Here is a 13,467-nt window from a genome sequence, read left to right on the forward strand (position 1 = left end):
TCAATTATTCTACTATTGATTCCTTACAATGCATTTAAAATTTTCTATTATTGTGTCATTCATCTCTTTTTGTCTCTCCTTTAAATCTTTTATTTCTTTGTTAATCATTTCTTTTATCTCTTTAGTTTGTACTTCCATTCTTTTTTGAGATCTTGGATCGTCTTTACTGTAATTACTCTGAATTCATTCCTTGGTATATTGTCTATAGCCTTTAAATTTCATTCTTCTTGTAGGTTTTTATCTTGCTGTTCATCAGCAATGCATTTCTCTGTCATTTCATTTTGTTATCATCTTAACTGTTTGTGGTCTCCTTTCCACAGGCTGAATGATTGTAGTTCTTGTTGCTTCTGGTGACTGACCCCTGGTTGGTGATGTTGGTCCAGGGGCTTGTGTTGGCTTCCTGATGGAAGGGGTAGCCGGTGCTTTCCCTTTTGTAGGTGGGGTTGAGTCTTGTCCCATGGGTGGGCAGGGAAATGTCAAGAGGTGCATTTTGGTGTGCTTGTGAGCTTAGTAAGACTGTAGGCGGCCTATCTAATGATGGGCACAACGTTTTCTTGTCTTGTTAGTTGTTTGGTGTAAGGCATTCCAGCACCGGAGCCTGTAGGCTGTTGGGCAGGGTCCAGTGTTGGCATCAAAATGGGGGCCTCCTAGAGATCTCATCCTAAGTAATTCTCTGGAGCATCTGCTACCAATGTCCTCATCTCCTTGGTGAACTACAACCAACTTCTGCCTTTCCAGGAGACTTTCCAATTCACATAAATTAATCTAACATCAGTTCATCTGGAGGTTTGTGTGCGTGTGTGTGCTGAGTACCAGTGTCTGTGATAAGTTCTGTCTGCCCTCCAAGAAGAGTATCTGTTTCCCCCAGTGCTATGGGTCTCTTGCCCTCAAATCCTGCTGGTCTTCAAAGCTAAATGCTTCAGGGGTTCCTCTTGTAACTCCAGTCCTTCAGAAAGTCTTGAAGGGTTATTTTTATGTGGGAATGTTCCTGTGAAGTCTGCTTGGGTTTAACTTTGTGTTTGTGTGTGTGAGAGAGAGCTGTTTATAATATGGATGTCCACCACCTCTCCTCAGCATACACTGGCCATTATTAACTTGATAAGGTATTTGACTGATGTTGTGGTGACTGGAGCATTCCCTGGATGTTGAGCAGAACTTCCCCTTTGCTCTGTTTGTCAGCACTCATCAAAGGTAGTGTCTGCTCCCTAGTCAGCTGAATAGAGGCCCTCAGATCTGTCTTTTAGCTGGGTTTCTGATCTGCAGTGTGAGGTAGGTGGGATTGGAGCACTGCCCCTGGGAGAGAAGCCACTGAGAATTCCTCCTCTGGAGTTGTTCACCTGAAAATGTGTTTTGTTATGTCACCTTTCACCCATTGTATGAGCTCACAAGTTAATCTATTGTTGGTAATGCTCTTGGCTCCACCTTAATCGTGGGTATGCTGGCAATTGACCCTGGTGCCTCTCAGGCATTGTTTTCACCAGGACACCAGCATAGATACACTGAAGTCAGGTCCTGGGATTGCAGTAATCATAGATCTGGACCCACTGTGAGCTCTATAGGGACAGCTCAGATTCTGACCTGGCCCGTTCCTTGCATATATGTACTTACAAAATCCAACTGCTAAAGCTAGACCCATCTCACCTGCAAGAGCACTCATTGACTGTTCAGATGTTCTGCAGGGACTAAGTTTACAAAGCCAGTCACAGGGGTGTAATTCCACAATTTATGAGGAGAGATTTCAGCTTTTCTTCCTTAGTTGCAATGTCCCTGGGACTCAGCTGGGGTTTCAGCTCAATATCTGCAAGTGGGCCACCCACAAGTATCTACTCTCAAGAATGTTCCAGAGCTCAAGAGCCTTCCCTAGTGGGGATGGGATATGTGGGATTTCAGTGGCTGCAAGCAAGAGAGAGCTGGCAAGAGAGCTCTCTGTTGCCAAGGAGAGGCAGGTGCCAGTGTGTGGGGAGAGAAGCTGCAGTGGCAGCCCTTCTGTCTGTGCATCACTCAACACTTGCCCCTTGGAAAGAAAGTCATGATCAACCTAGACAGCATACTAAAAAGCAGAGACATTACTTTTCTGACAAAGGTCCACTTAGTCAAAGCTATGGTTTTTCCAGTAGTCGTGTATGAATTTAAAAATTGTATCATAAAGAAGGCTGAGCACTGAAGAATTGATGCTTTTGAACTGTGGTGTTGGAGAAGACATGTGAGAGTCCCTTGGACTGCAAGGAGATTAAACCAGTCAATCCTAAAGGAAATTAATCTTGAATATTTATTGGAAGGATTGATGCTGAAGCTGAAACTCCAGTATTTTAGCCACCTGATGAAAAAGGCTGACTCATGAGAAAATACCCTGATGCTGGGAAAGATTGAAGGTTGGAGGAGAAGGGGATGACATAGGATGAGAAGGTTGGATGGCATCACTGACTCAATGGGTGTGAGTTTGAGCAAGTTCCAGGAGATGGTGAAGGATGGGGAAACCTGGTATGCTGCAGTCCATGCAAGGATTGCAAACAGTTGGACATGACTGAACAACTGAACGACAACAATTGTGCTTCATTTTTCTGGTGGTTTGTGCTTCCTCCAGGAGCATTTTCAGTTGCAGAGTTCCTCTTTCCCATTCCCTAAGTCTGTCTCCTCTCAGCTAACAGTAGTCCCCACCCCCACCCCCCCTTGGGTCTGCTCTCTAAACCCCACTTTTCAGCACCCAGGTCCTGACCGCATTGGGTACAAATGTCTCTATCTGGGATATCCAAGGCTGTGTTTGCACCCTCTGTGTAGGTCTTATTCTACTCTGCCTACGAAAGACTGGTTGCTGTGCTCGCCTCCAAGCTCTTGAATATTCCCCTCTGTCCTAGCTCATCTTTTTCTGCTGAGGGGGCTTTCCCATATGGGGGACACACTCCTCTACTTCTATCCCCTCAAGAGTGTGGGTGCTATCTCACTTCCTCTCCTCTTCTTTGTCCTTTCTTCTTTCTCCCATATTGCATGTTTACATGGGGAGCTTTCTTGTCTTTTTGGTGTCTGAGTTCCTCTACTAGTGTTTATCAGGTGCTCTGCAAGAATTGTTCCATGTGTAGGTGTATTCTTTTTTTTTTTTTTTCTGAGCAGTAATAGTTTATTTATTTTTTTTAATTTTTTTATTTTTTTTAAATTTTTTTTTTAATTTTAGTTTTTTATTTTTTAAATTTTAAAATCTTTAATTCTTACATGCATTCCCAAACATGAACCCCCCTCCCACCTCCCTCCCCATAACAACTTTCTGGGTCATCCCCATGCACCAGCCCCAAGCATGCTGCATCCTGCGTCAGACATAGACTGGCGATTCAATTCACGATAGTATACATGTTAGAATGTCATTCTCCCAAATCATCCCACCCTCTCCCTCTCCCTCTGAGTCCAAAAGTCCGTTATACACATCTGTGTCTCTTTCCCTGTCTTGCATACAGGGTCGTCATTGCCATCTTCCTAAATTCCATATATATGTGTTAGTATACTGTATTGGTGTTTTTCTTTCTGGCTTACTTCACTCTGTATAATCGGCTCCAGTTTCATCCATCTCATCAGAACTGATTCAAATGAATTCTTTTTAACGGCTGAGTAATACTCCATTGTGCATATGTACCACAGCTTTCTTATCCATTCATCTGCTGATGGACATCTAGGTTGTTTCCATGTCCTGGCTATTATAAACAGTGCTGCGATGAACATTGAGGTACATGTGTCTCTTTCAATTCTGGTTTCCTCGGTGTGTATGCCCAGAAGTGGGATTGCTGGGTCATAAGGTAGTTCTATTTGCAATTTTTTAAGGAATCTCCACCCTGTTCTCCATAGTGGCTGTACTAGTTTGCATTCCCACCAACAGTGTAGGAGGGTTCCCTTTTCTCCACAGCCTCTCCAGCATTTATTGCTTGCAGATTTTTGGATCGCAGCCATTCTGACTGGTGTGAAGTGGTACCTCATTGTGGTTTTGATTTGCATTTCTCTAATAATGAGTGATGTTGAGCATCATTTCATGTGTTTGTTAGCCATCCGTATGTCTTCTTTGGAGAAATGTCTATTTAGTTCTTTGGCCCATTTTTTGATTGGGTCGTTTATTTTTCTGGAATTGAGCTGCATAAGTTGCTTGTATATTTTTGAGATTAGCTGTTTGTCAGTTGCTTCATTTGCTATTATTTTCTCCCATTCAGAAGGCTGTCTTTTCACCTTGCTTATATTTTCCTTTGTTGTGCAGAAGCTTTTAATTTTAATTAGATCCCATTTGTTTATTTTTGCTTTTATTTCCAGAATTCTGGGAGGTGGATCATAGAGGATCCTGCTGTGATTTATGTCTGAGAGTGTTTTGCCTATGTTCTCCTCTAGGAGTTTTATAGTTTCTGATCTTACATTTAGATCTTTAATCCATTTTGAGTTTATTTTTGTGTGCGGTGTTAGAAAGTGATCTAGTTTCATTCTTTTACAAGTGGTTGACCAGTTTTCCCAGCACCACTTGTTAAAGAGATTGTCTTTACTCCATTGTATATTCTTGCCTCCTTTGTCAAAGATAAGGTGTCCATATGTGCGTGGATTTATCTCTGGGCTTTCTATTTTGTTCCATTGATCTATATGTCTGTCTTTGTGCCAGTACCATACTGTCTTGATGACTGTGGCTTTGTAGTAGAGCCTGAACTGAACCAGGAAGAAATAGAAAATCTTAACAGACCCATCACAAGCACGGAAATTGATACTGTAATCAGAAATCTTCCAGCAAACAAAAGCCCAGGTCCAGATGGCTTCACAGCTGAATTCTACCAAAAATTTCGAGAAGAGCTAACACCTATCCTCCTCAAACTCTTCCAGAAAATTGCAGAGGAAGGTAAACTTCCAAACTCATTCTATGAGGCCCCCATCACCCTAATACCAAAACCTGACAAAGATGTCACAAAAAAAGAAAACTACAGGCCAATATCTCTGATGAACATAGATGCAAAAATCCTCAACAAAATTCTAGCAATCAGAATCCAACAGCACATTAAAAAGATCATACACCATGACCAAGTGGGCTTTATCCCAGGGATGCAAGGATTCTTCAATATCCGCAAATCAATCAATGTAATTCACCACATTAACAAATTGAAAAATAAAAACCATATGATTATCTCAATAGATGCAGAGAAGGCCTTTGACAAAATTCAACATCCATTTATGATAAAAACTCTCCAGAAAGCAGGAATAGAAGGAACATACCTCAACATAATAAAAGCTATCTATGACAAACCCACAGCAAACATTATCCTCAATGGCGAAAAATTGAAAGCATTTCCCTTAAAGTCAGGAACAAGACAAGGGTGTCCACTTTCACCGCTACTATTCAACATAGTTCTGGAAGTTTTGGCCACAGCAATCAGAGCAGAAAAAGAAATAAAAGGAATCCAAATTGGAAAAGAAGAAGTAAAACTCTCACTGTTTGCAGATGACATGATCCTCTACATGGAAAACCCTAAAGACTCCACCAGAAAATTACTAGAGCTAATCAATGAATATAGTAAAGTTGCAGGATATAAAATCAACACACAGAAATCCCTTGCATTCCTATACACGAATAATGAGAAAGTAGAAAAAGAAATTAAGGAAACAATTCCATTCACCATTGCAACGAAAGGAATAAAATACTTAGGAATATATCTACCTAAAGAAACTAAAGACCTATATATAGAAAACTATAAAACACTGATGAAAGAAATCAAAGAGGACACTAATAGATGGAGAAATATACCATGTTCATGGATTGGAAGAATCAATATAGTGAAAATGAGTATACTACCCAAAGCAATTTACAAATTCAATGCAATCCCTATCAAGCTACCAGCCACATTTTTCACAGAACTAGAACAAATAATTTCAAGATTTGTATGGAAATACAAAAAACCTCGAATAGCCAAAGCAATCTTGAGAAAGAAGAATGGAACTGGAGGAATCAACTTGCCTGACTGTAGGTGTATTCTTGATGCATTTGTGGGGAAAGAAAAACAACATCCTCCTACCTCTCCACTGTCTTGACTCCTCAACTCTTTTTATTTTAAATCCAGAATATATAAATTGTGTTGGAAAACAGAGTTTTGCATACATGGTTATTGGTGAAATGGTGTCTCTGCTCATCCTTTTTCTTTTTGATTACATCTAAGACCTTTTTCTTTTTTTGTTATTTATTTATTTTTAAAATTTTAAATTTATTTATTTTAATTGGAGGCTAATTACTTTACAATATTATATTGGTTTTGTCATACATCAACATCAATCTGCCACAGGTGTACATGTGTTCCCAATCCTGAACCCCCTCCCACCTCCCTCCTCATACCATCCCTCTGGGTCATCCCAGTGCACCAGCCCCAAGCATCTTGTATCTTGCATCCAACCTAGACTGGCGGTTCATTTCTTATATGATATTATACATGTTTCAATGTCATTCTCCCAAATCATTCCATCCTCTCCCTCTCCCACAGAGTCCAAAAGACTGTTCTATACATCTGTGTCTCTTTCGATGAAATTGGAGCCGATTATACAGAGTGAAGTAAGCCAGAAATAAAAAAAAAAAACACCAATACAGTATACTGATGCATATATAAAAACACCAATGCATAAATAAAAACACCAATACAGTATACTAATGTATATATATGGAATTTAGAAAGATGGTAACGATAACTCTATGCGAGACAGACCTTTTTCTTTGTATTAAGGATTCTACAGTTTCATTACAATGAGCTTGAATTTTTACTTTTTAATTTTTGTTTAATTTGTTCAACATTTTTGTGTTTCCTAATTTTGAGGATTTTATCCCATGCACTATCCATTCAAATTTATTTTTGTTTCTAACTGATATTGCAATGTTGGTATCAGTAGCCTAGGGCCAGTTTTATGATAATTTCTCAGTTTCCAGATTCTTAGATCACAGTATGTCCTATAAATTCAAACTGTACTCTGCCTAAAGAAAGCTGTGAAGACAAATTCTCACAAAGATATCTCCCTTTCTACATTAAGCCCAGGCCAAGACAGAAAATACTTCATGAACATTGAGTCAGTGATGCCATCCAACCATCTCATCCTATGTCATCCCCTTCTCCTATTGTTTCCTATACTTTCTCTTTTTTAAGGTGTTGCCCTTCAATAGCCTGGCTCTGTAAGGGACTTAAGATTATTACCTTGACTGAGCACAAAGTTTCTGTTCTTGGGTGAGCATTAAATCCTCGGTCAAGCTACCCAATCTGACAACTTCCTTCAGCACAGTCATCTTTCATTCCTGGTTCCTAAAGATTTTCTTTACTTTCTTGGAAATTCTGCTATGCATTTATAATATTTTATTTAGCATTTCTATATGTTTTATATTGCCAAATTTATGAGTCCATAGTTTATCTAAAACTGAACTTCTTTTGACAGTATCACCATAAAGATGACGTCAAGCAACAGATATACTGGAGCATAAAAAAGTTCAGTAAATAAGCAGTTTAATTACTCATGTTATTGGGTAATGTGAACCTGAGTGATTTAGCATAGGTTGAGCAGACTGGAGAGGTCTTATTCTCTGGGAATTTCAGGTACAGCCCGTACAAAGATAATTATCAAAGATGGTTGGTACTCATTTGGGAAACTGTATAATCTATTACTGACTCTTTCTAGAGATTCCTGCTATTTAATCTCAGCATGGTTTGTGTTGATGATGGACAGGGAGGCCTGGCGTGCTGCGATTCATGGGGTCGCAAAGAGTAGGATACGACTGAGCAATTGAACTGAACTGAACTGAGCAATCTGTTATTTATTTCTTGCTGATTAACTATAACTTTTCTCTGGTGTGGCTATTTAAGCATTTTACAAGATCTTTTTAAGCCCACGTATCATCCTGCCTCTTGTTTCTCAGCTTGCAATCTCTGTGTGGCTTTAGTCAATAACCTCTAATTTCTATTAAATTTATTTTAAAGTAAAAGCACTTATGAATGTTAGAAAGATATGAGACCAGTGGAAATTCTGCACTAGGTGTCTTCATGAAAAAATCACTGTCAGTTCTAGATTGCCTAGCGAAGATCTATAATAAATAAAAGCTTTTGTAATATATTTTCAAGAGGTGAGAACTTAACAAAACCACAAAGAACTGAAAGTGACATAAATCCTGGCAGAAAAGACCTTGTAGAGCTTGATTCATCCCAATAATCTGGAAGTTGAGAGCTCAAGGAGCAGAAATCTTAAGATTTATTTACTTGGCTGATGATGCTAGAGAGAATATCATTTTTGCCGAATCAGATCCTGGCTGAGAAAACAAAACAAAACAAAACAAATGTTCTAGATAAACTTTTGCAAAGGCCTCATTGCCTTTGAACACTCACCACCCTAAGCTTGTGTAACCATAGCATAAGGTCAGATTTTGGTCTCTCTGCCAAGAATCTAGAACTAGAAGGAAATATCTTTGTGGAAAATAACCAAAGTTATATTCCATAGTAAAGTGTCCTACACCTAGAGGGTCATTTGTCTAAAGCTGTTTTTTTTTTTTTTTAATGATTCTGTAAAACTGACAATATTATGGGTATGGTTTTTCATGAATTTAATCATCACAACCAAAGTGAAGACTATCTTTTAAAACAAAAACAAATCTGAGTGATTTGATGTTGGATGCAAACTAAATATCGTTACTCTGCATTTCTGATGTTATTCTTTTATAATGAGGGAAAATAAACAGCTTGAGGTGAATGATATCAATATAAACTGGCACTACCTTTATACAAGTGTGCTAGGCCAAGTTGTTAAGACAAAACAATGCCCAGGGTGAGGACTTGGTTGGAATGATTTACTATGGGCTTTCATAGGGACAGAAAAATGTGAGTAGAGGATCTTCATTTCCATTCTTTTCATCTTCTTAAAAGACATAGAGGAAGCAAATAAAGAATAATGAACTCTTTGAGTCTGTTTGTGTTCTGAAACATATACAAGTCATATTAATCATATTCTTTCAAAGAAGTCCATCTTTACAAGAATAAAATGCTTATGTACTGTGCTGTGCTTAGTAGCTTAGTCATGTATGACTCTTTGCCACCTCATGGACCCACCAGGCTACTCTGTCCATGGGGATTCTCCAGGCAAGAATCCTGGAGTGAGTTGCCATGCTCTCCTCCAGGGTATCTTCCCAACACAGGAATTGAACCCAGTTCAATTTGGCTGAGGCCAAACTATGGTAGTGGTAGTTATGATAATGGTGACCTCCTTCCAAAGGACTTATGCCAGCATGTCCCACGACTCCCAGGACTGTTTCATTCAATGCCCCTGACCCTGTGGCAGGCCACTGTATACCCAAGTCAAGCCAGAGACTCCTGGACACTCATAGGCATGTCTGGTTTAGTTTCTTGGGGGGATCACTGTTCCTTTCTCTTGGGTCCTGGTCACACAAGGTTTTGATTCTGCCTTCGAAGGGTCTGTTTCTCCTGTCCTGTGGAAGTTCTGTAATCAAATCCCACTGGCCTTCAAAGAACTGTGGGGGGTTTCAGTCACTTTGTTGGATCCCCAGTTTAGAGAATCTGTTGTAGGCTCTAGAACTTTTGCAACAGTGTGAGAACTTCTTTGATATAATTGTTCTCCATTTTGTGTGTCATCCGCTGGGTGGCTCTATGGTGGGGCTAAAGACAACCTCCTCCAAGAGGACTTATGCCACATGTCAGGCCTCCTAGGTCTGCTGCAGCCAGAGCCCCTGTCCTCACAGCAGGCCACTGCTGATCTGTGCCTCTACAGGAGATACTCAAACACTCAAAGGCAGGTCTAGCTCAATTAAGAGATGGCATAGTAAAAAGACATACACTCATCTTCTCCTGGGAGACCTCCCAAATTGCAACTCACTGCTGAATAACCATCAACAGCAAAATGCTGGATCCCAATTAAAAACATATACCCCAGGTCCAAGGGCAAAGGAGAAACTGCAACAAGATGGTAGGAGGGATGAAATCATGTATAGAATCAAACCCCATACCTTTCAGAGATGCTTGGAAGGCTCAGACAAAACCTTGTGTGCACCAGAACAAAGAGATCTCCTGAGACTGAGCCAGACCTGACTTTGAATGTTAGTTAATGCAAATCTAACTCATGCTAAGTGTCTTCAGTCCTGTCCAATTCTTTGTGACCCTACGGACTGTAGCCTGCCAGGCATCTCTGTCTATGGGATTTCTCAGGCAAGAATACTGGTGTGGGTTTCCATGACCTCCTCCAGGGGATCTTCCCAACCCTGGAATCAAACCTGTGTTGCTTATGTAGGCCATGTTTGAACAGCTTGGTTTCATCTTGAACATATTTGGTATGAAATTCATCAAATGTTCTTTCATGTTGTTTAGTGCCTAATTCTAACTGTTGCTTCTTGATCTGCATATAGGTTCCTTCATATTCCTTCATATATCCCTGTAATACATATGTGAAAATATGTGAGTTTGAATATAAATTTTATTTCCATCCCCACTGCCTGCTCAAGTTATATATTTATTCATTGGTGATATGTCTAGTTAGGGAGATCTCACGAAATGAGATATTCTGCTTAGTAGGAAGCAACACGAGAACATAGTTTTCATAGAGTGCATGGCCTTTAAATCCAGCCAACCTGAAGGTCTGATTCTGTGACTCTGTAGTGTTGAGATTTTGTGAACTAATGATCAAGAGATACTTGTGTAACTTATCCATGTGCGAACCACCAACCACTTACTTTTATATTTATTTTATCATATTCATTTGAAATATTATCATTTGAACATTTTCCCTCTTTTATTTTTCTTAATTCAAAAGTTGCCTTATGCTTTAGGACATATTTTATTTTCCCTTATTTTCTTGTGAAGTGAAATGTAAAGAAGTGCTTGAAAAAAATTCCCTGGCCACTTTTGCTGAAAAGACTATGTTAAGTAGGATTTAAGAGGTTTCTTTGTTGTAGGAATTTTTAGAGACTTTATGCTAACCTCCACTGAATTGGTTTCCCACGTGACCCACTGATAAAGAATCCTGCCTGCCAAAGAGAGAGACACAGGAGACGTGGGTTCCATCTCCGGGTCGGAAAGATAACCCAGAAGAGGAAATGGCAACTCACTCCTGTATTCTTGCCTGAAAGTCTCCATGGACAGAGGAACTGGAGGGATACAGGCCATGGGATTGCAAAGAGTCAGACATGACTGAATGACTCAGCACACATGCATGTGCACCAAAATCCCAAGGAAAATATAGTATGAATTTCTGTAGAGTTTTATAAGTTGTGTAGGGATATCCTTCCTATAGCACTACTCTTCACTCATCTCTTTAACTTCCACATACATTAGAGACTTCAGCTGTTTCAGCAGCACTTTCTTATTTCTCTTCAGTGTTAATCATTTTATCCACAGTAATCACTAAACTACTGATACAAGAACTCCCCAGGTCAGTACCTGTCCAATAGGCTACTGGAGACCAGTGAAGAAATAACTCCGGAAAGAATGAAGAGACAGAGCCAAAGCAAAAACAACACCCAGTTGTGGACATGACTGGTGATAGAAGTAAAGTCCGATGCTGTAAAGAGCAATATTGCATAGGAACCTGGAATGCTAGGTCCATAAATCAAGGCAAATTGGAAATGGTAAAACAGGAGATGGCAAGAATGAACATCGACATTTTAGGAATCAGTGAACTAAAATGTACTGAATGGATGAACTTAATACAGATGACTGTGGGCAAGAATCCCTTAGAAAAAATTGAGTAGCTATCATAGTCAACAAAAGAGTCCAAAATGCAGTACTTGGATGCAATCTCAAAAATGACAGAATGATCGTGGTTCATTTCCAAGGCAAACCATTCAGTATCACAGTAATCCAAGTCTATGCCCTGATCACTAATGCTGAAGAAGCTGAAGCTGAACGGTTCTATGAAGATCTATAAGGTCACCTAGAGCTAGCACCCAAAAAAGGCATCCTTTTCATTATAGGTGACTGGGATGCAAAAGTAGAAGTCAAGGGGTACCTAGAGTAACCGGCAAAATTGGCCTTGGAGTACAAAATGAAGCAGGTCAAAGGCTAATAGAGTTTTGCCAAGAAAAAAGGTCATAGCAAACACCCTCTTCCAACAATACAAGATAAGACGCTACACATGGACATCACCAGATGGTCAATATCAAAATAAAATTGATTATATTCCTTGCAGACAAAGATGGAGAAGCTCTATACAGACAACAAAAACAAGACTGGGAGCTGACTGTGGCTCAGATCATGAACTTCTTATTACCAAATTCAGACTTACACTGAAGAAAGTAGGGAAAACCACTAGACCATTCAGGTATGACCTAAATCTAATCCCTTATGATTTTACAGTGGCAGTGAGAAATAGATTCAAGGGATTAGATCTGATAGACAGAGTGCCTGAAGAACTATGGACAGAGGTTTGAAACATTGTACATGAGACAGGGATCAAGATGATCCTCAAGAAAAAGAAATGCAAAAAGGCAAAATGGTTGTATGAGGAGGCCTTACTAATAGCTGAGAAGAGACGTGAAAGGCAAAGAAGAAAAAGAAATATACACCCATCTGAATGCAGAGTTCTGAAGAATATCCAGGAGAGAAAATAAAGCCTTCCTCAGTGATCAATGCAAAGAAATAGAGGAAAACAATAGAATGGGAAAAACTAGAGATCTCTTCAAGAAAATTAGAGATACCAAGGGACTATTTTCATGCAATGATGTGCTCAATAAAGGACAGAAATGGTATGGACCTAACAAAAGAAGAAGATATTAAGAAGAGGTGGCAAGAACACACAGAAGAACTATGCAGAAAAGATCTTCAAGACCCAGATAATCATCATGGTGTGATCGTTTACCTAGAGCCAGACATCCTGGAATGCAAATTCAAGTGGTCCTTAGGAAATGTCACTATGAACAAAGCTAGTGGAGGTGATAGAATTACAGTTGAGTTGTTTCAAATCCTAAAAGATGATGCTGTTAAAATGCTGCACTCAATATGCCAGCAAATTTGGAAAGCTCAGCAGTGGCCACAGGACTTGAAAAGGTCAGATTTAATTCCAATCCCAAAGAAAGGCAATGCAAAAGAATGCTCAAACTACCAGACAATTGCAGTCGTCTCACATGCTAGCAAAGTGATGCTCAAAATTCTCCTGGCCAGCCATCAACAGTATGTTAACCATGAACTTTCAGATGTTCAAACTGGATTTAGAAAGGCAGAGGAACCATAGATCAAATTGCTAACACCTGTTGGATTATCAAAAAGGCAAGAGAGTTCTCCAAATACATCTACTTCTGCTTTATTGACTACGCCCAAAGCCTTTGACTGTGTGGATCACAACAAACTGTGGGAAAGTCCTAAAGAGATGGGAATACCAGACCCCCTTACCTGCCTCCTGAGAAATCTGTATGCAAGTCCATAAGCAACTGTTAGAACTGAACATGAACAACAGACTGGTTCCAAATTGGGAAAGGCGTATGTCAAGGATGTATATTGTCAC

General features: G+C 39.7%; 1 protein-coding gene across 10 annotated transcripts in view; it reads right to left on the minus strand.

Moving 5' to 3' along the window:
- Nucleotides 1–13,467, minus strand: part of GRIA4 (glutamate ionotropic receptor AMPA type subunit 4) — a 668,265-nt gene that overhangs the window by 146,440 nt on the left and 508,358 nt on the right. The window lies entirely within an intron of this gene.

Source organism: Ovis aries, chromosome 15 (genome assembly GCF_016772045.2).
Source record: "Ovis aries strain OAR_USU_Benz2616 breed Rambouillet chromosome 15, ARS-UI_Ramb_v3.0, whole genome shotgun sequence".
Classification (NCBI taxonomy): Eukaryota; Metazoa; Chordata; class Mammalia; order Artiodactyla; family Bovidae; genus Ovis; species Ovis aries.